Source organism: Balaenoptera physalus, assembly GCF_965194825.1.
Source record: "Balaenoptera physalus genome assembly, chromosome: 3".
NCBI lineage: Eukaryota > Metazoa > Chordata > Mammalia > Artiodactyla > Balaenopteridae > Balaenoptera > Balaenoptera physalus.
In genome coordinates this window covers 106,565,767-106,593,123 of record NC_138890.1, presented here as the reverse complement: position 1 = coordinate 106,593,123, position 27,357 = coordinate 106,565,767, and the positions used below count along the sequence as shown (strand labels likewise).

The 27,357-nt window shown below is 39.7% G+C and overlaps 1 long non-coding RNA gene across 3 annotated transcripts in view; it reads left to right on the top strand.

Annotated features, from left to right (window-relative positions):
- Positions 1-25,811, top strand: part of LOC309659020 — a 159,387-nt gene extending 133,576 nt beyond the window's left edge. For 2 of the 3 annotated variants that reach the window (XR_014262506.1, XR_014262507.1), the window contains exons 4-7: positions 21,175-21,323; positions 21,732-21,808; positions 22,241-22,440; positions 24,965-25,811. This is a non-coding gene — a long non-coding RNA (uncharacterized lncRNA). The remainder of the gene's footprint in view (positions 1-21,174; positions 21,324-21,731; positions 21,809-22,240; positions 22,441-24,964) is intronic. The other variant, XR_014262508.1, reaches the window with a different exon arrangement.
- Positions 25,812-27,357: the final 1,546 nt, after the last annotated feature.

Sequence of the window (27,357 nt, the reverse complement as noted above, 5' to 3'; positions counted from 1 at the left end):
GGATTACTTTAAAAATGAAAATATAATATCAAAGACCTTTTGATGTACATCATTTAAATGTCAGTTGAACACTTTTATGATACATTTTATGTTCCTCATAACAATGAAAGTTGGGTGTGTATTGTTAGAAAAACAATCAGTAAGTGCAGATGTTTTCAAGTGAGCCCTCCAAGAAAGAAAAATTAGATCGACTTAATTCCAGTTAGTTATTTATTAATACCAGCTATAAACTAAACAACGTAATGCAAACCTGATTAAGCAGAAATTGAACATCAAGCAAGAGACAAGATAATAAATGAGCTATTTTGAGGGAATAATCGATTTTTCCAAAATCAGACAAATTGTATTAATTTCGTGTCTCCTGTGTGCTACACACTGGTAAATGCTGTGGAGGTAAATGACGACAACAATAACAACAATAGCAACACAGTTATGTCATACTTATTCAAAAGTACTGGAATATTCTTTAAGTATGTAGTTTTTGAAAAATCATGGAGAATGGTGGAAAGGCACCCATTTCTGCCCCTTCCCTGCTCTGCTCAGGCGCCCCTGCTCGCTGCATTTCCCAGATTTCCATGTCAGCTGACTCCCCAGTGGGAAACCCCAATGGGAGAGTAAAGGGCTGGAGGAAGGGGAAAGCCAGGTTATTTTCTCTGTGCCTCAGGTGATATCTCCGGAAATATCCCGTGGCTTCTCTGTATCTGCAAGTCCGCTCTACCTTCCTGTCCCAGTTCCATCTTCCTCTGGGTGACCCTAAGTCCTGGCCCTGGTCCCATAGGCTCCTCCCTTTTCTCCTCTAGCCTAGAAGTCCCAGTGACTTCCTGCTATTTCTAATCTCTGGGTTGCCTCACCAATCCCTGTTCAGTGAGCCTTTCTGCTTCTTTTGTAACCAGTTCCCTGTGTTAAATCTATCCCCTTCCTCCATTTCAAATACTTAGAGTCTACCCCTGCCTCCACCCCATGCCCACCAGTTGAATTGTGACAGAATGAAATAGAGATTCTGGAAACAAAATGAGCCAGTTTCGCAATGATTTACTAAGCATATTGCTATGTGCACCCAAAAGTAGACAGTGATCATTAAGAGCCACCACGAGTTTCTTAAGAGCAATCGTGACCAATTCACTTTGCTTATTTAATTGGTGGTTGAAAAAATACTGGCATCGGTACATGAGCAAGGCCTTTGAAGTGATCTCTCATGATGTCCTTGTGGTTAATAGACACATGTGTGCTGGATGATACAGATTTATTCAGATTTATAAGTTGTACTGGAAAATACCTAGAGGGAAGCATGGCTGCCTTTCAGTATTTGAAGAGGGATTAGATTAGATCTTTGAAACACTAGAGGCTGGAGCCAGGATCAGTGTTTGAAGTTCAGGGAATCTGATTTTGGCTCAGTAAAGGGAAGTGCATTCTAAGAATCAGAGTTCTTCAGAAATGGAATAGCCTGTCGATGTGGAAGACAATTTCTGCCCCTGGTTATAGCCACAGATTTTAGTGGTGTGGAAGTGGGGGGAAGGGATTCTTGCATTGAACTTGAAACAGAGTATTCCTGAAGTCTCTTTCAACTGTGAAAGCTTAAGAAGTTATGGTATGGTCATCTATGCTTGATACTAACATGGCACCAAATGTAATTTTGTCACTTGATGAGGCTACAGAAGGAGCCCCAAAACTTGCACTGCCTCTGGGTGATCATTGTTAACGTTAAGTGGTCACTGTTCTGGTGAAGAACCAATTAATCAAATTCCTGGTTTATAAAAGCATAAAAATATTAGTTTTTAGTTCAAAGAGAAAATGTTTTTCTCTAATTCTGAGAAAATCAGCATATTAAAAAAGGGCACCAAGTATCAGCAAATACTGTATAAGTATAATCATGATGATAAATATTTAGAGTATAAAGATATACAAACAAGAAATTTTAAAGGTTTTAGTAAGGAATGGCATCAGTCTTGTGTGGGTTAATAGTTAGGACAAAACTTTATAAGAAAGTTTTTGTAGAAGATGACATTTTTAGCAGATGTTATTATCGCCTGCTTGGACAGAAAACAGTTGAACCTCAACTGTAATCAATTAATCCGTCATTCACAAAGCCTTCACCAAGCACATGCTATATGTTTAGTATCAGAGATAGCCATAAGCAAAATTGTTAATCAGGAGAAGTTGTATTCTTGTCTCTTTTTCTCTGCACTTGTCCACTACATGATGTCATCCATTTGAAAGATTTCCAGGGACCTCCATTTCTCTATCCTCTGCTTTTCAGGAATGGATCTGAAAATATTTTGCAGTAAGACACAAAATATGTTCTAAGTAACACTACTTGTTGAATAGAGGTAGGAATGAGTGAAAGCATGAGTATACTTCTATTAAGAGAATTTCATTCACTTGTTCTGATGAATATCTTTTGGGTACCTATTATAAACAAAGCACTAAATGAATAACATATTGTCCCCACTTTCAGAAATCTCCAGGATCGTGATGATAGATCCATGCACACAGGGTTAATTATAATACAACATGATAAGTACTGTGCTACAGGTATTAACACAGTGCTATGGTAACACAGAGGAGCATGTGATTGATCTATTAATTCAGCTGCCGTGGTGGTTGGGTGAAAGGAAGGAGCTGATGGGGGAAAATCTTCAGATAAGGAATGTCCTTGAAATTGAGACTAAACGAAAAAATATTTCTTCCCAAAGAAAGGAGTAAGGGGAAGGATCCTGTAAGCAGCAGAAAGAGTTTGCATGGAGCCTTAAAGGTGTTTGCTTTTTGACAGCTACAGGTTTCCATTGGCATTAACCAGGGACTGAAGCACCACTGTGGGAATTTAGGGAGACATTGTCTCCAACAGGCTTTTCACGGGAAGTTGCTTACTCTCCCGTGGGGGGCCAGCCTGGTCCATTACTCTGCTATATACTTGTATATTAACAGGGCTTAATAATTACTCCTAATGAGTAATGCACATTGAGTTTTTAGGTTTCAAAAAGAAGTATTCAGTTGAAGCCTTCTGCATTAATTCTTCCTATCAAAAGTAATCTCTGCTGGCTCATTTTTTCAGCAAGGGGTTCACTTTGTAGAAGTAAACTCATCTACAGCATGACATACAATAATATTAACGTACTACTCACAAGCTTTTTTTAAAACATGTATTTATAACTTTAGTGGTCTCCTAGCACTCCAGTCTCTTAGCACCTGCCAACTTTTATGGCAGCTCACAAAGCAATGGTACCTCCCACCTCTCTAGATTTTCCTTTCCTCTCGTGGGGCAGGAAATATTGAAAGGAAAAACTTTTAGGCCAAAAGAAACAAGGCCAACAGACTGGATAGTCAGGCCCATGGGGATTTGCTACCCAAAATCTACTTGAAGGATCAGCTGCAGTTTTCAATAGCTATAGCCTGAAGAATTTCTCTAATAAACTAGAAACAATCAGTGAAAGCAAACACTTAGGAAAAGATCAGCTTCAGCTAGGAAGATGTTATAGTCAGAATCTTCCTAGGATTATTACGTTTGCAAATAATGTACACAAAGTTTTAATTTAGCTTTCAATTTTACTAGTGTTGAAATCTTGTTCTACTTTGGATTTACTGATTTTTCCATTCCAGAGTCAATGCCATTTTTAAAGCGTGGTTTAAAAACCAATAATTTAATCCACATTCTGCTAAAACTATTAGTATAAGTTTCTTACTCATATGTATTTTTTTCTTGCTTAAAAAAATCTGATTTTAATTGTCAAACTCATTTAAAAAAATCAATTTAATTAAAAAATGCTATGATTTTCCACTGTTTTTTTTTCTTTCTTAAACCCAGGGGAAAACATGGATGAACAAAAGAAAAAGTGCCCTGTATAGAGCATTCTTTAATGTCTCACTTTGGTGATGTATGAAATCAAAACCAAATTGTTTGAGCCAGCTAAAAGGCTTCATTTGAATTATCCAGAGTGCTTGTGTTTTGCAGTCATTTCTTGTGATGATTTTATTTTGTTCCTCTGGTATGCACCATCATATTAACACATGCTAAATAAGGGGCAGATTTTAAATATACATGCTTTGGTTTCTAAATCTGCTTCTACATTCGTCTGGGCCAAAAATTATTCTGGAGTTTCCAGTAAGAATGGTTAAGACAGGATGAGTAGGAGCTAAGTGAGATGAATAGGTGTTTGTTTGATAAATGAAGCCTTTTTTTTTTTTTTTTGTGGTTTTGGGAAGAATGTGATATTTTCTCATTTGAATGTCTTTATGATGCAAAAATATTTAGACAATTTAATGAAACCCATCAAAGAACTTGAGTCAGTTATCTGCATATTGAATGTATACATTACAATTTGGTTTAAATGGACTGGCTTCTAGAACTAACTGAAATCATCTCTAATATGGTCACTACCAGTAAATGATCAGAAGAAACTGAATGGTTCAAGGTTACTCAAAGGAAAATTTTTAAGGAGAAATTTCTTTCCAACATTGCGACTATATTACTTAACACCCTTTTGGTTATAATAACAGAGATCCGTGTCAGACTAGCTTAATTGAAACATAAGAATTTATTGTAAGGATACTTCACAGAGCACAAGGGCAGGAGGGGCTCATGAGGGACTCACACTCCTTGAGATACTCTTCTTCATTCAAAATTTTCTAGCTAGAGGCCAAGTGTTAAATTTTCTGTTGTGTAACATAGTCTCTTTCTCTGTCTCTCTCTCTCTCTCTCTCAAGGCCTTGTTCTCCAGTTCTAGGTACACCTCTGCTTCAGTCTTCCCTCTCTGCTTCTCTACACCCTCTACTGTTCACAGCTCCCCAATTTACATGTCCTCTGTTTAGCAAAGTAGTCCTCAGTCCAGATTTGCAGGAAAGAAAATCAATCAGAGCAACTCTGACTTAGGAAAGATGTTGATTCCTAGCGGGCCAGGACCAGCTAGGGTCTCATATGCGAATACGGTTGCCAGGTTTTGATCTCCATGGGAAGAACGGAGTGTTGGCTTCATTGAAAAGGAGATATAATAAGGTGCCTGGCACTTTGGAAGTAACCCATTTACAAATATAATCAATTCAGTTCACATAAAGACACATACAGATATAGCCTATAGTTCTTCTACAACTTCAGTATTCTCACTGCAACTTTACTATGTAAGACATTTAAAAATATTTGGCCGTATAGTTTAGGAAATTTAGTACAGAGAGGCAATGTGTATTGGGGAAAGAACAAAGACTTAAGGAAATGACAGATTTGAGTTCCATGTTTGGTTCCTACATTTAGCATGTTAGGGGGCTATAGGTAATTATTCACTTTCACAGTTTGCACACCTATAAATTGGGGATAATGATACCTACCCCACAGGAGTTCTGATAATTAACAACACTATATGTACAATGACTAAACCAGTGTATAATTCATGCTAATAGTCAATAAATGAAGCTATTATTACTATCTTTGTATTTAGTGTGATTTGGAATCACATAATCAGCTGCATAATTTCAAGTGAAGTACACATATGTTGTTGGTTCAAGAGGGACTACTTTGAGGCAGCTGCTGAAGAACTTGAGGATAGAGAAACGAACATTTTTTCTTAAAGTTAAATTATAAAAGCAACTCAAGATGAAACAGAGAGGTATGCAAAGTCAATTTAAACCAGTCTTCCCCAAACTGCCCTTATTACTCCTTTCACAAGTTGGTGATATCTGCACAATACCTAAACTATTATTTAATGTTTTTCATTAAATTAACTTTATATCAACTCACCATTTAAAATTATTTAACCTCATCTTTGTAATACTATTTTTGAAATTAGGATTGGTATACTGGTTATACATTTTTTTCTGATAACCATATCATAAATACATAATTATTCATATAAAAAAGTGCTCATCTTTTTACCACATAATATGAACTTGTGGAAACACTGACTTTACAAGACGAAATAACTCCAAGGCTATAAAACGGACCTAAACCTGAATGAAGACTTTACCATACTTAAAGAAATAAATATCTCAATCAAAAAAAAAAAAATGGAGTTGGTCAGCCATAGAACAGAGCACAAGGGAGTCAGTTACTCAGTGACTGTTGGCAGCAGATTCATGGCTCTCTGGGTGTAGGATGCCCTGTCAGGCCCACGTGATCAGCCCAACCCTTTGATGGGTCTTTTCCTCTTGTGGAGACAGACAAATCAGGCTGTGATTTAGTTTATTCATTTGTAAAGTAGGGATATAATATAGTACTAAATGTATTGACATGAGAAAGCATTAAAATAATGTCCACAATAAAAGTTCTTTTTTTTTTTTTAATTAAAACAAAATCTCCTTACTCTTAACTCTGATCCATTTTGGGTAGTCAGCCTGACTTGTCAGGCTACCTGAGTTATTTTTCTCTTGGAAAATTGAATAAATAGGCAAGGAGGCCTTACATGTCCACCTTAATAAGCTTTGTTAGACAGCAAACAACAGTTTAATTAATCAACTCTGATAGTTGATTAACCTTCAAATCCTAGGGACGACCCTGGTCCAAGGTAAATTCTACATTGATGTGGACTCCTGTTGGCTAATTAACTTTCTCTATGTATCAGGGTGCAAATCCTTCCGAATCTTGTGCTGTATAGTACATTAAACAACTATTTACTGAAATCCAGCTATAAATATGACATTACCAATAAGGAAAGTACAATAAAGAGATTCCTGGGTCTCAAAGATTTTATCATCTAACTAGGGAATTCACAAGTACACGTGTGAATAATTTTTTATATCTATGAGTACTTTTGCATATACTATTTCACAATAATCCTATGTTACAGTTGGAAAAACTTGAGTCCAGAGATTAAATGACTGGCTGAAAGTCTACAGTGAATGGTGAATAGTGGAACTAAGACTATAGTTGGAGTCCAGGATTCTTTACACTGTGGATCCAAACCACAGGATTTTCTCTAACATTGCAGATACCCAGGCCTCTCGCATAGATGTTCCACATTCCAGGCCGGGGCCCAGGAATCTGCATTTTAAAAAGACGCCAGATGGGCTTCCCTGGTGGCACAGTGGTTAAGAATCTGCCTGCCAATGCAGGGGACACGGGTTTGAGCCCTGGTCCGGGAAGATCCCACATGCAGCAGAGCAACTAAGCCCACGAGCCACAACTACTGAGCCTGCGTGCCACAACTACTGAAGCCCGCGCACCTAGAGCCTGTGCTCCACAACAAGAGAAGCCACCATAATAAGAAGCCCGCACACTGCAACAAATAATAGCCCCCCCGCCACTGCAACTAGAGAAAGCCTGTGCGCAGCAAAGAAGACACAATGCAGTCAAAAATAAATAAATTTATAAAAACAACCCCAAAAACGCCAGGTGATTCTGTTGCAGATCATCTGCTTTGATAAGCATTGCATTCGATTATTAAATGTTCCCACGAAATAATGTGAGAGCAATTTCAAAATAACACACCAGCATGTTTGAAATGCTAGGGTAGTGAAATATGTCAGAGTTCAGGGAGTGTGGATGCAGCTGGGGAAGGGGTGAGATCTTGTTTGCAGGCTGTTGCTGGCTGGGCACACAGAGGGAACATTTAGGTTATCTAGGGTTCCTGCAATGACTTAGACAGTGTCTGCTCATCACTACGTTCAGCTCACGCAAGAAATCCCAGGAGCATTTGTCCTGGAATTTGTCTTATTCCTTTAAAAAAATAAATAAATAAAAACTGGACTCAAAATGTCTTAAATTAGGAAAGAATTCAGCATCAAATGTTTCTTTTTGTCCTTATATAGAGTTTTCTGAAAGCTCTGTCTAAAATATCATGTTCTTTCTATGTCATATTCATTGTGAACACAGGCAACAGGATTCTGCCCTTGGATGGCTTTCAGGGGAAGAGACAGAACAAAACAACAAAACACTTTATGTTTCTTTTCAACGGCACAGATTTTTATCACGTTAGGGTCAGGGTTGAGTTCAAAATGTTGCTCATTTGGGAGTGAGGAATTTCTGTTTCTTAGATGGTATGAAAAATCATAGGGTCAACGAAGTATAGAAAAACACTCACGGCTACTTTGCAATGGTTGTGAATTGAAAATTGTACAGATTGCATTATGTTTGAGTGGACATTTAAGCATGAATACTTATCTTTAATTCATCTCTAAACCCCAAAGTAGAGGCCAGTGACTCTGGCTGGCAGGCATTTGTTCAGAAGCCTGGCTTTCAACATAGCCATCCCTGTGTACCAGAGCCAGCATGGGATTTCCCCTCAGGGATATGGAAAGTGGCAGGAAGTGACCTTTCAATCAGTCCATTGTCTAAGGAAACGTTCCAACCATCTTTCCCTCAGCCTAGTTGGAGTCACATAATCAACACATTTGTGCAGGGAGGCGGGAGCCCCAGTCAGGGCCCATTCTTCTCCAAACAGCATCTCTTCATTTGTTATTCCCTCTTGCCTAGCACTTGCCCAAGCTTGGGGAAATCTCTGTGATTCAGCACTTATGTGAATGGTTATTCCTGTCCCCCAAGTCATACTTTTATTCACCGGACTGGCAGCATATATAAGACTATTACTGGCTTGGTACAAGGCAGGGATATTTTCTATATAGGGTCTATGCCATCTCTTGCTGTATTCCTTAATTTTAATAAACGTGTTTTTTCTTCTAGGAAGGGTATATGGTTTTGGAGGCTATATGTCATTCCTATACTTTTGAAATTGTTTTTAATTCAGAGCTTCATATAGAGTGGTCCCTCAGTGAAATAACAAATAAATACATTTTTCAGTGTCAGTGATTATAAACAGTATTCCTTCTTTCCCTCTGCCCTATCCTCCAGGAGGCTTTTAGAGACTTGTGCTTAAAATGAGATCTGGCTTTACTTCTGGCATAACTGCCATGATGTAACCTTGTACAAGTGCACACAAGATGGAGAGACAAAAGTGGGTGACTAAGGCAGGGCCAGAGCTGCTGGTCAAAATTATGAAGAAGGCAAGATTATGTTTAGTATCTTCCAACACCTCTGCCCAAGGTCATTGACTCCCTCTAGGTGGCCTCTGCTTCACCAGGAAAAAGCTTTTACCATATTTACCAAAATACTCACTGATGTTAGAAATACACCTCATCCAAATTTTTCCTTAGCTATTATTTGTCAGAATTCACCTGTACTGTATTTCAAATACCCTCTTACTTTGCTGTCTGCTAGGTGACAAGGCTTGGTAATGGATGAATGAAATAAACAAATCTTTGCTATTGGAAGAACTAGACAAAATGATACCCTTCTCAAGAATCAAAACGCCTTAACTCTGCTCCACATCATATGTCATCAGGGAAATGCAAATTAAAACAACAATGAGAAACCACTACATGCCTATTAGAATGGCCAAAATCCAGAATACTGACCACAAATGCTGGAGAAGATGTGAAACAATAGGAACTTGCATTCATTACTGGTTGGAATGCAAAATGGCAGTCACTTTGGAAGATAAGTTGTCAGTTTCTTGCATAACTAAACATACTCTTACCATATAATCCAGCAATTGGGCTCCTTCATAATTTACCCCAAAGAGTTAAAAACTTATGTCCACACAAAAAATTGCACATGGATGTTTATAGCAGCTTTATTCATAACTGCCAAAACTTGGAAGCAACCAAGGTGTCCTTTAGTAAATGGATAAATAAATTTTTGTACACCCAGACAATGGATATTATTCAGCACTAAAAAAGAAATGAGCTATCAAGCTCATTCTAATGGAGAAAAATTAAGTGCATGTTACTAAGTGAAAGAAGCCGACCTGAAAATCTATGTACTATATGACTGAAACTATATGACATTCTGGAAAAGGTGAAACTGTGGAGACAGTGAAAAGATCAATGGTTGCCAGGGGCTAGTGGGGAGGGAATAGGCAGAGCACAGAGGAGTTTTAGGGCAGTGAAACTACACTGTATGATACGATAATGGTGAATACACGTCATTAAACATTTGTGCAAACGCATAGAATGTGTAGCTCCAAGAGTGAACCCTAATGTGCACTGTGGACTTTGGGTGACTGTGATGTGTCAGTGTAGGTTCATCAATTGTAACTAATGTGCCACTGCGGTAGGGGAATGTTGATAATGGGGAGGCTTATGCATGTGTTGGGGTCAAGAGGTGTGGGAAATCTCTGTACCTTCTGTTCCGTATTACTGTGAACCCAAAACTGCTCTAAAACATCAAGTCTATTAAAAAATGCCCTCACTCAGGTTAAAGGCTCTGTAGTAGTCAGGCTAAGTATATCGATTTGTTCTTAAAGTCTCTTAAATGTATTCCTTCTTTTATGTTTGCACGGTTGCTGTCCTGGTTTGGGGAGAAGTTTCCAAAGTGGTTTCCTTACCTCCTCTCTTCTCTCAGCAGCCTGTCCTATGATCTGTTGCCAAATTAATCTCTTTAAAACCTCTCTTTTATCATGTCACTCTTTGGCTAAAATCGCCCTCCTTGACCTCGATTGTTTACAGTGCCTGGATGGCAGACACAAAGCATGTAGGCTACTTCTTTCTCCTTCCTCATGGCAGACATTAATAATCAGTCATGCTTTGTTTCCCTAAGAGCCAGTGGCCTCAGAATCCCCAACACAGAGTCCTAATGAACCACTGTCAATTGCTAGGAGATAGTTCTCCAGATGAAACTTCGTTGTTACACAGGCACCAAAACAGCAGATTCAAAGTGAAAGCCCACACCCTGTGAACCCAACGTAAGCTGATCCCGCTCTGTCTTCCATTAGGTGTAGGTATGAAATGTTCCTGCTCTGCTCTGGCAGAATTCAGAGCCTAACTGTCTGCTGAATGTGCTCTAGTCTGTCCAGACTCTGGAGCCTCTGTTTCTGAAACTTCCCTGCTAGTTGTTATGTTCACCTTACTTCTTTTATTTGGTCCCAATAGGCCCATGTTTCAAGGTTCAACTTTAATTCTCCTCACTCCCTGCATCCTTCCTAGACCTTGTCAGGCAGGAGTTGTCTTAACTCTCGAAGAACTGTCTGTGCCACTCATTTAATCAATGACTAATATAGGTTTGTGAGATGGCTCTTGTGTGGCTGTTAGTTTCTTGTAGAGTGTGTGTGTGTCCTTTCCTCCAGCTGGATTTCAGAGGGCAGGAACTATGTTTCCTACCTCTTCCTAGCTTTCACAGTGCTGGTTGACAGCATGTCATGAAAAGTAGGCATTTACTGCATGAGGCAGGTCAGTAAAAGGGAAGTTTAAAGAAGACATGTACAAATATGTACACATATACATATATATGTGTATATATATACACACACATACATATATGCATACCTTTCCATGTTCCTCATACTACAGAATAAAATGTTCCTGCAAATAGGGTGGTACAGTAGGATAATACTTCTCAAACTGCAATTGGGGACTGATGTAACCTTCAGTTAAAACAATGTTGTATGTTATTGTTTTGTAGTTAACGTTGATTAAGAATTTATTTTCCATCCAGCACTGTGCTAAGGGTTTACACACAGGATCGCGTTTAATCTCTACAACTACCCTGTGAAGTAGAGACAATTCTACCTTCAGTTTGCAGGTGGGAAAAAAGGGGCACAGAGAGCTTATACAATGTGCCCAAGGACACCCAGGTGGTACACAGCAGAACTGAGATTTCTACCTGGCTGTCTGCTGCTGACTTTGGGGCCTTTATTCCTCATCACCACAAGCATAGCCTTCTGCCTGGAAATGCTTTTTTTTCCCCCCAAGACTGATTTGGTGACTGCTTTTAGACTTTCAGTAAGTAACATGAAACTGAAGGAAAGTGATAAATGTCAGGATGCTTCAGAAGAAGAAATGTGATTGTTTGTTTGTCATAAGCGAGCAGATCATGCTCAGTGATTGGATAGGTATTTTATCAGCAGAAATATGAAGTAATAGCAACAGACTGAAGGGGTCCAGTATAGAAAGGAAAAGAGAGTCTTGGAGGCTCCAGTGTGGTAGATCTGAGGAAAATAAGGGGAAGGGGCTCAAAGCCTTCTAGAATATGCTATCAGAGAGAAAAAAAAAGAAGAAAGATAGAGTATATAGCCTGTTTTGAGTGAGAACATGCTAAAGAGAGCCCACGATGAGAAAATGGGTGATGTGAAGTGACCTCAGGTAGCTTACCTAAACAGAGTGTAGTTTATACCCCATGTCTCTTACACTAATAAAACTGCTATTCCCTAAACTGTGTTTGCTAAATGGCAATGACTAAGAAGCCAGAGAGAGTTGGGGGAAAATTGGAAGCCATGAGCACTTTCTTTGTGGGAGAGAGCCTTTCAGTTTTAATTTTTAGGTGTTTGCACTTATGAGAGAAACTTGAGATGAACCAGCAGTTGTCAAATGAGTGAGAGCTGGGTTGAACTTCCAAGTTTTGTCTCATACCATAAGCCCTCAAAAGTCCTCCTATACAGGATTGGTCCTGGAAACAGATCTTACTGGGGAGGAAAAGGTGAGAACATGCCTCTTCTTCTCTGTGCCCCGTAGTTTTAATTGAGCCTCAAGTGAATTTCCTTAGAAGTCAATGGTGGCTCCGTGTCCCAGAAGGGACAGGGGAAGTGTGTGAAACAAGATGAGAGGTGGGACCATTATTCCCAGAACTCTTCTGAGTTCTTTTTAGACCCTGGTCAAGGATAGAGCTGTTTGTTGCAATAAAATATCCAGTAGCAGGAAGTTGAAATGGAGGTTATACTAAAAAAAAACCCCAAAACAACAACAAAAATGCTAATTTTAGCTCCATTCAAAACCCAGGGAAAAAAATCAATGTTTACAAAATTTTTAAGATTAATAGGCTGCCAAAATTCAGCTCATTAGTTAGCAACACTACAAAGTAGTGATGAAGTTTGTGCTGGTTGGACTTATAGGGAATTAAAACTATATAACTGGGAATGCCTGTCCCCTTGTATTTAGCTTAATGATTACGGACTTTTCCACTGAAAGAGCTAGTAGGCAAGGAGTGAGTCTAAAAATCCCTACCTAAGAATTTACCCACTTCACTTGACATAGAGGGTGGTCTTGTCGGAGTATATTGAGTGCTGAAGATCATGGTTTTTATAGCTTAAAAGGTTTTACAGATATTGATCCAGACACTGGAGTGTTCCTCCTTGTGTAGATAAAATACTCCCAGAAACTTGAAGGAAGTGCACCTGGAAAAGGCAGACAAACACCGAGACTTTTGTTTTTGACAAATATGGAGCTCTTTTCCTCCCACTAGGAAGTAATGCATTGAGATTAGGGCTGTGGAAGTTCTCAGGGTGGATTTGGACTGGTCTGGTGTGCTTGTGTATAAAGGTCTTGCCTTATTCCACATCTCTGTGCAGGAGGTGGGCATATGGCAGGCCGGCCTGGGGGGATAATTGGAGAACAGAATGAGCGGACAGAGCGTGTTTATAATGCTCAGCTGAGATAACACATGCAGAAATCCCTAGCTCAGTGTCTGGCAGAAAATAAGGACTAAAATGTTCATTTGGTGTTTCTATTGTTGTAGTCATATTTATTCATTTTAGTTCAACTTTTAGAGCTGTTTTCTTGCTTTACCAGGAAATCTCAGTTTAACCTTCTGACTGGTGATCAATGTATCAGAAAAATGATATTTTATTTCATGTAGGTCTTATAACCAGCATTGGCCTGCAGAGCTCTCTGGATTTTAGAAAAGAGTGGTAAACATGTATCTTTAAAAATTCCCCTTAAGGTCCTATGATATGTAAATCTGGGTTTCCTTGAGGCTGATTCCTCCACGTTATATCTGCACAGAAGCTAGCAGTTGGCCTTCAGAAGGGCAGGTGGAAGCACACATCACAGAACCTTTACAGATGGAAGGCTTAAGATTCTGGGGAGCAAAGTGCGAGTTCTGGCAATACTCTTCCCTTTCTTTGCCTATCTTCTGTCTGCCCTTGCTTCTGAGGATGCTAAATTCAGTATGTGAAAGAAAGATTATTCCCTCCATGTACCCCCTCTGTGTATGTTTGCACATGTGTGGGGAGCAGAGGGAGTGATGCTGGTTTCATGAAATTCCTGTGTTTTAAGCAGAGATTGGAGGATTTAAATGGGAGAAAGGGAAGGATACATAAATGGAAGAATAAATAAGAACTAGAGCTAAAAATAACTTCGGGTTGTTAATCATTATAAAGCTGATTAATTTAAAAGAAGTTAAAAGAGCAGATAAGATCTTGAGTGGCTACATCATCACAGAATATTTGCGACCACAGTTTCTAGTCACTAGATGTTACCAGAAGAGTTAATTAGCCCAAACTGTGGCTTCTGGTTGCTTTAGCTGTCTTCGACTTGAAGTTTTTCTAAAATAAGTTTTAAAGCTAATTAGAAAGCACCTGGGATTCATGGCGAAAGCCAATAGAGTTTCCCCCAGGGGATTATTTTTTTATATATCAAAATTTTAAAAAAGGAAAAATGTCAGAGGAAAAACATAATCTTTAGATTCAGAGAAAAAAAAAAAAATAGCATAACCATTTCAACTCAGCAGACCACAGGCCAAACAAGCTTTGGCTAGAATTGAATGCTGTGTGCTTCTGTTCAGAGAAGAGGACGCTTCCCAGATGTGTCTGGGGGACTACCTGCCTCACTCTTATTTATCATCAGCTCCAACACAGGATGTGGTGTCGCTGGCTGGTAATCTGGAAATGGCCTGTTTATTTTTACAGATCTGTAGAAGAGATTCAATAGTTGTAAAGGATGGAAAGGTGTAAAAGCAGCTTGGAACTCACAACAAAGGAAACCAGGAGGGAAAAAATTAGATAAAATAACTTATGATCACGGGATCTTTTCCTTGTGTCTGTTGGACAAAGGTGGCAAATGGATTTTCTAGTTTCAGAGAAAAGCCAGTTCTTCCTCCCTACTCTGTAGCCCGTGGTCTTGGAACATCCAGAGGCCTTTTTTTTTTTTTTTTTAGTTTAAAAAACCTTAGTATTCTTTCAGATCCTAGGACTGATTTCCTTTGTGAGTTTCATAAAGAAAAGAAACTCCCCCCAGAGCTGCATAGGCTCGTGGTTCTCTGTTTCTCCCAGGCTTTTCCAGATAATGTCCCTCAGATTAAAGCCCCATAACAGGCTGGAGAAAGAGGATTCTCCAATGCACGGCAGGGATAATGTCACTGCTCAGTTCCTGATTCCCCTGAAAAGTCATCCCAAGTGTAAAAACCTTCTGTTCTCTCTCCACAGAAGAGATATGCCTGAGGTGAGCTTAGGTCCTCCCTGAAACCTCCTGTCTGCTCTCTGAAAGATGCAAAAGCTGATTTCCAGCTGAATTCTCTTGAGGACTGAAACTTGCTTGCTGCAAATCAGTGCTTTCCAGTAGAGTCAGGGGCTGAGGAGATTTGGGAGAAATATTTTATATTTTTCCCATCGTCAGGAAACAAACTAATAAGCCCCAGTGCCCAATACCCGGAGGAGTATCAGATGTGGGCATAGAACGCTGGGAATCTGGGCTTGTGAATGATAGCTGGAGTCAGAACTTGGGCTTCTTTGCTTCCAGTTTTATGATCTTCCCACCAATGAGTGCCACGTGGCCTCCCGTGTCGCCGCACGGTAGTCAGGAAGCAACACCCCGGGAGTGTGGGACAGTACTGTACTGTGGAAAAGCTTTGCCTTGTGTGAGCACAGTCGGCTTGTATATAGTTGACCTTCCCCAGGGGGGAGTTGGGGGGAAGGCAGAGTGTATTTATCAGCTCTGTCTTTTTCTCCCCTGCCTTCCCCACCCCAGAACGACGCATGTGGTTGCTCTGCAGCTCGGCTTGGGGAATGCTTGGGTTGGGGGGACCACCCAAGCTGCGCGGCCTGTGACCACTGCAGAGTCACCGCAGCGGCAGCGGCAGTGGCGGCAGCAAGGAGAAGGGGCTGGCTTTGAAGTTCAGGGATGGGAGGACCAGGGCTATTTTGGGTTTGGCCTGAGGTAACTCACACAGTGTGTAACCCCTCCCCCAGTATTTGCATACAGGAGACCTCATACTCCATTGACTACATTAAAAAAGAAATTAAAAGATCACTAATTACAAAAAATAATCTGCAGCGTGGGTGTGCAGCAGTCCTAATTTTTTCTTGCTGCTGATGGAGGTGCTGGTGGCAGAGGGAGGGGGGTTAGTAATTGATTGCATGTTTGTGAACATTAGACCTCTGTACTAACTGAAGGTGAGCAGTTTATTTCCCAGACTCCCCAGGAAATGCTGGCCAGTCTTCACATGATGCAGCAATGTGAGGCTTTCCAAATTTCCAGAAGTGGCAATCCTAATTTGTCAGGAAATTTGCCTCAAAATATAGCGGAACAACAGCCTGTGAACCTGCAGCAGTTTGAATGTAACGGACAGAATCAAGGTCCCACCATTTGCAAACTCTGTGACCTTGGCAAAGTCTTAACCTCCCAGCCTTAATTCCCTTATCTGTTAAATGGGGCTAATGCTACCTACCTCAGCATCTTGTGAGGGTTAAGTGACACACTGTGGCAAAACTCCATGCACGGTGCCTGGCTCACAGGACTAATCGGGAAATGCTGATTCTTATTAGTTGTTGGGTAGGTGGCTTCATTATTATATTAAACCTTTTGTGAGAGTGGGCTCTTAATATGTGGAAGTCATTGAAAGTCCAGCCAAGCTTAAGACCAACCAAAGGGATATGGTTTGGCTCCACTATCTATGCTCTGAGCCAAGCCATCAAAAAGGATTGAACACATTTTAGGAGAAAAAATATATTAAGTGATGAGGTGGGTGTGACTGAGACCATAAAGAATCAATGCCACAATATTATTATTGGTTTGGCTCTTCCTCATTTCTAAACCTTGAGCCTGGTTTGAGTGGTTCAGTTTCAGCCTCATTGACAGGTTCTTCATTTTACTTTTAAAATCTTGAGCATATTAGGGAAAAGATATACATGTTTTGTGCTCTATTTTTGTCAGTCTGCACTATGCTCACACATACTCGGTATATCTTTGTCCTGTATTTTATGAATCATCTCCAGGTTTTTGATCTAATAAGCACTGTGTTTTTCAAATCAAATACAGCTTGAAATTGAATTAGACGACAAATAATGAAGTGGCTTTATCACCAAGTCTCGGGAACTCAGAGAATGGAAGCTTTGCCCTGTTCTTCTTTCTGTTCTCTAGATCTACTCCCTGAGGTTAGTGGTGGCCACAAGCAAAGCCGTCCTCTGCACTCATTTGGGTTCTTTGAGAAAGCACAATATTCTGATGAAAGAAATCCCAAAACATTCCTTAGGGAAGAAGCATTGTGCTTGTGTTATTCTAGGCTGTCTTCTTTGGGTCAATAGTTAGGAAGAAGAGAAGTAACAATGATCCTGACCTTGTAGGAAACTGAGGCAGTGTCTTTGACCAATGAAGCAATCTGACAAGGCGGAGAGCAGCAAGAAAGTGGAGACCCAGTATCACACTGAGAAATTTGAAAAAAATTTGTGAATGTTTCTCTAGAATATTTATTTTTCTTCTTAATGCCTATAGTTTTTCTAATTTTCTTTAGTTTTTAGTGCTTATCTGTTGCTATCCAGAGGGTTTATACCTTATATCTGTGAATAGAGTTTTGTGGGGGCAGTCTCTTTTTATATTTGTGTTTGTTTAGTGCCTATGGTCTGTGCCTGGTATTTACTGAACTCTGTAATAAATTACTGGATAAGAGAAATTTTTGATTGATTACAGATAAATGCTCTCTGGATTATTGTGAGAGTTTGTCCCGACCCCTCGGTCCTTGAATTCTAAACACACTAGAACATCTTAGGTGTTCACAATTCTATATTTTAGTCTCCTCTACTCGTGCGTCTCAACACGCTTTAAAATTATTATTTTTTAACAGGCAAAGCGCTTGTCTAACCATCTTTCTCCTTTCGTAAGATTCACACCTTTCTTCAAATCTTTTGTTTTTATTTTTAGAGGTGATTTAACGTACCATATAACTTGTAAGTATCAGGCCAAATCACCCGTCTTCTTTCAGTTTAGAAAAATGTTAGCACCAAGCTCCCTTGCTGCCAAAGCATAGATTTCATGCTGTTCCATAGTTGTTCCTACCAAGGGGAGAATATGCGCTCAATTGCCAACACTCCACCGGGACTCTTGATAAAGGGATTTTATTGTGCCCACTTCCAGGTGGATGCAGTGAAACTCTTCCCATGAGCATGGCAGTGGCTACGGCTTATGCTCCAGAGTTGCTGTGTGGTCAGCTCAGGACTTCTTTCTTAATACTTGCTGGGTCAGACTTTCTTGTGGGTTTGTGTGTGGGAGGCAAGGCAGACACCGTGTGTCAAGGAGAGGCCCTCTGCCTCTTGTGTAGGGAAATTACTGCCACATGAAGGTAGGGCAGGAAGCCAGGGGCTGTCCCCGGAGCCTTCACCATCAGATAACTTGCCCCCTCTCCTGTGTGCAAGTACGCTTGTGCTAGAGCAAGAGAATTGTGTTTCTGGAACACACGCTTCCGACTGCGCATTATATATTCACAAGTTCAAAGTCAGGCATCTTTGGATGCGGCATTAAGTCATGTATTGTAACCAGATTGCCTGAAGGAACCCAAACAGTGAAAAGACTGCTTAACTTACCTGTGTATTAAAGGTTACCAATTTAAGTTAGGAGTGAATGTTCCACCAAATCTACTCATCCTTTCGTGGGCATACGGAATCATTTTAGTAGGAATTTTAATTAATACTACTAATTCAGTGTGAATTGCATGTTCCTGTCAAAACGGAAAAGAACCCAGTGCTACTGTTTGTGTCCTTCGAGGGATGGTAAAAGTGCAAATTCATGACAGAAATACCCCATACATGTGGTGAAGACTGACCAGATCAGAGATCTTTGATTCCAATTTCGAAGGGCTAGCCATGTTAAATATAGGCTTAATACCTGAAAGTAGATTAAATACGGAGATAATTATACATAATAATTATAGCTGAGGGTTACATTTTACAGAATAGCTAGTTAATAAACTAAGCAGTTTAATTGGATCAAACTCGCCAACTATTTATCTGTGAAAATAATTGCCCTCCTGGTTGGAAAATCAAAACTTTTAGTTTGGGAATTTATTTCTTCAGCAAAGAAATCAGACAATTCTCACTGTCCTTGTGACCAGTGCTTCCATCCTTAGGTGATTTGATTTTAAAAAGATAGAGTACTAATAATCAGACAGACTCTGCTTCACTAGAAGAATCTTGAAATTAAGAGGGAGCTGTGTAGAGGATTTCTGCTGCTAGTAGAGAATAATTTCCTCTGCCTTTGCATTATTCATTTCATGTAAATTTTGATAAAGTTCATCACTGTGATTATTATTTCATTTACCACATTTTAGGTGTTTATAGCACAATTTCCACAGTAGGATCTTTTTTTCTTTTCCATATTAACATAAGTGTATGTATTCTTGATGGAAAAGGGAGCCTTTTAAGAAGTAGGTAATTGACACACATCACCCTAGCTCACTGCCTTCAGGACTTATTGCCATATGAGCATCCTCTCCCATGATGTCTAGAAGTGGGCTTTTTAGGCCACAATATTTATGTACCATATAATTATGCACCTGCAGCAATTAACACCTACTACATACACCAGGCAGTATACAGATGATTTTCTATTCTCACAACTACCCTTTGAGATGGGAATAATAATCCTCAGTTTTATGACTGAGATTCTTAGGTTCCTTGCCTTCCTCCAATGTACACAACTAGTATAATGGAAGAGTCAAGATTCTCAATCAGGGAATCTCTGATTGTAGAACCCATGTTCTTTTTACAGTCACATTCACTGCAGGGAATTCATCCTCCTTGAAAGAAATCCTGGGCTTAGAAAAGACCAAAACAAGGATATGCCTAGTTGGTATGTGTTGGGCGGCACCCCACAGACCTGCAAGCCCTGTGCTTGCCCAGCCTTGAGAGCAAAGAAAGAGCCCGGAGACAGTGACAGAGACGTCAGTGGTTTACTGGATAGGGTATCTTACACATCTGAAACAATGGGTCCTGGAGCAACACCCCACCGCGCACGGCAGACAGCAGGCAGGACATGACAGTAACCTTCGCCACTCAAGAAAGGAGGAGACTACCATTTATAGTGGGAATTGACATCAGGTTGGCTCATCAGTTACCAGGAAACCAGCAGCTGGGACACAGCCCATCAGATTAATGACCATCACGAGGGCAGATGTTTCCCTTTAATAAACTAGCAGGTGGAAGCGTTCTGGCCTAAGCATTAGAACAAGCACTAAGTGGGGCAGGTTGTAGGTGAAGCAGGTGCTGGTCGACTAGGGGATGACAGTGAGCAAGAGGACAGCCATCTTGAATGGCCTGACCGTATCGCCTGAGTCTCACATTATCCTCCAACTGCCCCATGAGCACCTTTGGACCTCCCACAAGTGGCTTGGTTTTGTAGATTCATACAACTTCAGCACTGGAAAGAGGCTGAAAGGTCAGTACCCAAATTTCCAAGGGGCCATCTAGCCTGTGCCTGGATGCTGCCTAAATTCTGCTGAGGCAGTGAGTCTTCCTTTTCGGGACAGGGCCACTCATAGAAACTTCTATATATTCATCCAGACTCTATCCCATGAGGCTTCCATACAGAATAAGCCTAATGCACCTTCTGCATAGCAGAGATATTTGAAGGGGATTTCAAATTCCCTCTATTTTTTTTCTAAGCAGTCCCCGTGTTTTTAGCTGAGCTCTATAAGATATGGTTGTATTTCCCCTATGAAGCTGTATTCTCTTCCCTGAATGCTGTGCTGTCTTACAAGGTAGCATTAAGTTCTAAGCACAATACATCCAGGACTGATTCAACAGTACAGACTAGAGCGGGACTGCCACCTAGGAATTGTGAAGACTGTATGTGTAAGATTACATTTGGCAGCCACGTGAAGCCTTGTGATTTAATTCTAGCTGAGCCCCCTTCACACTCTCCCTTCACCTCAACAAATGCTGGTCTCAGTTTCCAGCAAAACTTAAGAATTCTGAAATCTTGTCACAGTTTCAGGAAAGAACCCTCAGGGAAGAGAGTCAAAGTGCACATCTTTGTTTCCAGGAAAGCAGGCAAGGAGATGGGGCAATTTTTAGCATAGCAGGTGTTCGTCCTTCCTCTGGCACTCCATACTTGTGCATGAGTCTTAGTGGGGATAAGGTGTAGAGTGACTGGTCAGAAGTAAACGAATAGAAGTCGTATTTCCCAAATGTCTGTGAGATATTAAGAGACAAAAGGCAGTGCTTCTTCTAACAGACTCAGATTCGAATGCGAGGGTCAGTGATTTTGCTCATCTGTTAGTTCTTGCAGTACCCTGGAACATCATTCACCATGGCCAGGATGAATTTGCTGTACACAGGAGTGATCCTTCCCACCTGCCATGTCCCTAGGTGTGTGAGGATCTACAATGGAGCCGAAAGAATTACATCTTCCTGGTTCATACTCAGAAGGTGGGGAATATATTGTGTCCTTTGGAACATATGCGTGGGCATTATTCGCATGACAGTGGATTTATTATTCCTTTTATGAAAATGTAAGATGATAAAGAATAATTTTCAAAAGTGTAAACTGAATACACAAATAGTACGTTATGCTCCATTTCAATTAGCAGAGTAGGTATAAAATTTGTATGGAACTATAATCAGATATTTATTTGTTGCATTCATTTTAGATACTCATAATAGACAGCTGTAGGGTATGTAGTATTCTCTGGATCACATCTGAATTCGTGACCTAGTTGCAAAACCCCTCGTTCCGTGTTCTTCAAGCATATCATTGCATTTAAATTTCTAGTACATTCAAAGGTAAAACAAATCATAATATTATTTTTAAAAGATTGTTTTAATCTTTTATAACAGGATGCATCTTTCAACATTTTGAGAATAAATGGAAGAAAAAGACTTTAAAAGTACCTTAAAACATCTGAATTTAAGAGGTAAACGTTTTCATACCTATTTTAAAAATATGTATATTATATATATAAACTTTATCTCTTCCGAGCTGCATTTAGAGATGAGATAGGAAGGCATGTAAGCACCTGTTTTGCACTGACAAATTTCAACGGGCATTTTATGTGGGGGTAAAATAATTGGGCCCATTAAAAAGTTTGTATGTTTCTATCCTGAAAAGAGCCTGCAATGTTTCCATATCTGAACTTGCCCAAAATGCCCACATTTCCCACCTCCTCAACATGAATCAAACTCATACATTCTGTGCACAGGCACCCATACACAGAAAGATCCTGAAAGAGAAAATTTTTGAAACATGTAGAACAAAGAGGAGTCTCCTTTAAATGCAAGGCTGTAATTTATTAAGTGTCTTTAGAATTCATATAAGGGGCTTCTCTCCTTTTGTTCTTCTCTTGTAGGTCTCTAAGTCCACTGATGACAGGAAAATCTTTAGTGGTTCCAGAGGCAAGCTGCTGGAAATCCTGCACATTTATTTTCTAGAAGGAAGTGAGCTGATGAGGAGAGTGATCTCTTCTGAGAGATCCTCCCTTTAAAAATCTGTAAAGGACTCCAAATTAAGCCATATCCATTTCTGGGACCCTAAAATGGCTCACAAAAGGTAACGTCAGTTGCTCAATGTTAGGTGATTTCAAAAGCCTTAATAAGGGGAGAGAGCAAATGTGGGGAGAAGGATAGTGAATAAATTGTGAGAACCTACCAAGTAACGAGACATCTCTTTAATTCCGAGCACCATGTGTTATTTCACTTTGTATTTCAATTAAAAAAAAAAAAAGAAAAATGTGTCTTTTTAAAAAAGATATATTTTTGCTATTAATATTCAGTACTTAATATCTGAGTACACATCCATCCTTCGTTAGGTCTAGGGTAGATCACAACCTAATTTACAAATTCAGAATCATAAGTCAGATCAACTCAATTGCTCAAGGCCATGTATATGCAAGTTAGAGTATGCACTGAAAATTTCCTGTCCTTGAACTGGTGTACTGGGCAATGCTGTTTTTCTATAAGAATTTGATCGTATCTTAGATTTAACACAGTTTTGCTTATGAGTTGAAAAATGTTTAACCTACATCCACTCATGTAATATAAAGTGTAAATTTAAGCAGTGATCTAGAAAATTCAGGGCAAAGTGGTTTAAATCATTTGGATCTTCCTAGAGGTTCTGTTTTTGTTGTTTTTTTTTTTAACCTGAAAAAATAGGTAATTACTCGATAGCCTTAACTCTAAAATATATCTGACAGGTTATTTTTATTTGTCTGGTTTTCAGAAATCATATCCATGTTTTCTACTCTCTGTAGTCTTTAGCAAAATGAATCAAAGCCACTCTGTACCCAAAGCTAACACCAGTGTTGTCTTTTTTTTTTTTAACATCGCAAGGCTTTACCTCAAGTGCTATGCAGTAAATTTACAGGGAAAGGAAAATTTTATTAAATTATAACTGAGAGGAGATGATTTTTTTTACATAGCAAACAAAAAATTCCTTCATGAAAGGCTATAAAACCCATATTATTTACCAGAGAGACCGTTCCTGTCTCCCAGGTAAACACTTACAGTGTGTAGACTTGTGTAAATACATATTTAGGAGTGGCTAAATATGGCGAGGTATTTTTAAAGGCATATTTACAAAGCTGAATACATATATGGGCATTTTGGTATGTGTAAGCTGTGTCTGCTGCTCTGCTGTGTTTTCAGAATCCTAGCAGGACACTGGTAGATACACCTCTGATATAGGGACCGAGTGTTAGAACATTCACCTTTAATCAGAATTACTAAGGACAGGTCCTTAAATCATTTGAAAAGGGTGAAATTTTTCAACTGATGGAGTTCAAGTCTTTCTCACCAGTTTGACTCGAGGAAAATTGTTTCAGAAATACAGGCATCATTCACGAAAGTAAATCTCCTTTCTGAACATCTTTGTGTATAATCTAATCATCATTTCACGTTCAGCTCAGAATATTGGAAAATATTCAAAGATACAGTCCATTCGATGAATGGATCAACTAGAAAATTTTAGTTAAGGCAGAAAATGCCATTGAGATATTTTAAAAAATACTTTAGAAACACATGTGAATGTAAGTGATAAAATCTTTTGCTAATTCAATGGCCGGAAGCTTCCTATGATAATGTGGTGAAACTCCGTCTAGAGGATTACGATGTCTATGTGCTGCTCGGCTTCTTGGGAATGTGTTCTCTATGAGGAAAAGAATGAGATGGGAACAGGGAGGTTGTAGATGCATGAAAGAACACTAACTGTGCCTCCACTGTCTGCTGTCCCTCAGAGTGAATAAGGATCCCATTTGTGTAAAACCCCTTTTTAGGATGGAGAAGTTGAGAGTCTAAATAACTCCAGAGCTTGGGCTGTCTCGGGGGCCTTTTGCTAAGAAGTCTAAACAATGCTTCTATTTCATTTCTAATGCAATATGCAGCTATTTCTAAATACTCTCACCATCCTGCAGTGGGATTATTGAAAATCTTATTATGGCAAACCATATGGGGGACAAAGACTATTTATTCAGGAAAATCATTTCTCCAATGAAATTTGCACTGAGCTGAGTTTTTTAACTTTACAAAAATATACATCACATGTACATATTTTTTCCCAAGGTACAAACACCACAGAATTTTATTAAACATTCTGGGTTCTAAAACTTTAAATATCATTTTAACGTAAAATATTATCCCAGTGCTATAAGGCCTCTGCAGTGTAGAAGCTTTTAATATAAGTGCTGACACAATTTTAGCTTTAACTCTATTCATATTACTTATACCAGAATTTTAGACATGGAAAACAAGCTTTCCTGGCTAAAGACAATCCTCACTTAAATTTTTTTTTAAAGATACGAGCAGGCACAAACACCTTTGCGTTACAATTTTTATTAGTTTTATCCCATCTTTAATTTTATTCTGTGGCTAAGTATCTCATTTCCATGTAAACTTCCATTAGGAACACAAATTGCTGACACCACATCTACTGACAGAAATGCCACAACATAAATTATACCCAGAAAATGCCGCTTTGGGTGGGGGGGCATGGCAGAGGGAACTAAGCTAGATAAAAAGCCACTGTGCTTCTGCCCAGCCTGCAGTCCTGTCCCGCTGACCACTGATAACATTTATCACAGGGCCACATACGGGAAGGCAGCTTAAAGAAGAGTCGTCTGTGGTAAAACGTGTAACAGCAAAACAGCTAATGGAGCATTACTACTTTATTGGAAAGCAATATCTCTGGATGCTTCACTTTTCTAGCTTTAGCAAGAGTATGAATTGTTCCTCCATACGCAGAAGAGCTGATATGAAAAAGAGGTTGACAGAACTCTGAATGTTGGCAACAGGCACCTCCTAGACTCTCCACTTCACCACTCTCTGCCCAGGACGCGTAACTAGCAGAGGGGCGAATGAGTTCCAACGAAGTTAAAACCAATCTGAATCTTCCTTCTTAAGAAAATGATGAGCTATAATGTTAACGGTCTCCTTGTAAAGACACAGTCTTGTAAATTCGGGCTAATTATTGTTGTCATAATTCAGTTCTGGCATTAGTAGAAGGTAGAAATACCCAACTTCCACCAATAAAGGGAATCTCATTTACCAAGAAATTTAAAAACTCTATTCATTGGATGGGGCTTATGTTGTAGGGGCTGAAAGGAAAGCAGCTGGGTAAAACTTGCACAAGCACTGGACAGCCACAGTCCATTGGATAGAATGGTTACAAGTAAAAATGACCAGGTGGTGTGGTGTCTTAAGTGCCAATGAAGACAGCATTTCAAACAAACGAAGGCGCTCGGTGGATCACCTGCAGCTGGGAGAGCCAGAGGGTGACGTCATCAAGATGGCGACGAGGTGGTTCCTGCCTTGGCGTTCTGTCGCCGTAAGAGCTAACTGTCCGTGAACAGGACATCGCTGAGAGGGTCCTAGAACACGGGGGTGAGGCCGAAGAACCCGCTGCACCACAGGCACCAAGACAGACTGCATTAGAAGGTAAGAGAAACGGCTCCGCGTCGGCGGGTTGCCCCTCCCCTGAGCCTCTGGGGCCTTCAGTGGGAACAATGATTAGCATACGGAGGATTTTGCTGTTCTTACCATCTTTGCTATCCATAATCCGCGTCTTAAGACATATATAATTGGACATGCATGGTGCAGCTGTGTTCTGCCCCTGCTCCGCCGCATCATCCAGGTCTCTGAGCTCTGTCCCTTCCTACCTGTTCCTTAAAGAAGTCAGGGATTTTGAATCGGCGGCTTCTAGTTTATGGAAGAAAAACTGCATTGCTATCTAATGGAGTCACTTTAGGCTCAATCTGATAACTGCAAAGGACCTTATAAGAGAGTAAAGTTCTCATTTCTAACGCTCAGTCTCAGAAGCCAGCTATTTCTCATCAACCTTCTTTCCTATTTGTCCGAACCAATTGTTAATGCCATATTATATAACACCTTTATGAAGCTGCTTGTGTACCTAGTCTCTACTGTTCCTTAGGTTAGTATTTCATGTTTATTACCTGCAGTTTAAAGCGGTACCTTATCTTGTTTTTCCTAAATATATCTCATTCAGGCTGTTGGGGAAATTTAAATATCTAACTCACCAGGATTTAATGAATAATAATAGCTACTGTTTATATATGCTAGGCTGATTTCTATATGTTAACTTATTTAGTCCTCAAAGAACTCTATGAAAACAGTTACGATTTTCTTCATTTTATGAAAACAGAGCTTGAGGTTTAAAGAATTTGGTACAATTTAATCCAGGTCAGGTAGCTGGTAGATTTGTTCACTGGAATATAATATTTTGGGTTTTATGTGTAGATGATGGATTTTTTTCAAGATTGGAAGCTTATGGACAGTATGAAACAAGCCTTTTTACTTTGTCCTTCCTGGGCATAATGAACAGCATACAGTACCATGCATGAGAGTGCATGGAGGTGTGGGCTATATAGTGCCTTTTATTAACAGACATATTCAGCAAGTCCCTTAACCTCTTTGAGCCTCAATTACCTCAAATACAAAGGTGAAAAATAATCCTTTAACAGTGTGAAGACAGGGGGATGGATCAGTTGGTCTTTACGGATTCCTTCTAGGTTTTAAGATGCTGCTGATACAATAACAGAAGAAAAAAAAAGTCGTATCTGTGTCAGGATGCAGAGCCAACCCACCAGAAATCTACCTGTCTCTGGCATTGATCTTGGTACTGTAGTCAACAATATAATGTAATAGGTTGAAAAACAGCTGTTTGATATAAATTGACAAAGCAGCCTGGCAGGGGGGGCAGTGGGGGAAGAAACAGGTAATGAGCCTGCAAAGAACACCCATTAAGATGGAGTCACCATCAGCTGATTCTGGAGTCAGTGTGCTCAGCAAGTATCTTTAAGAGTGTTTAAAAAATGGAAGAAGAAATTGTTGATGGAAGATTTAGCTTCTGTGAGCCAAAATGGATTATTAATTGTCTTTAATGAGTGAAAAATGTAGACATCGGGGTACCTCGTTTCTAGTTGCGTATATCGTTCTGGGAAAAAAAAAAAGAGTCTTC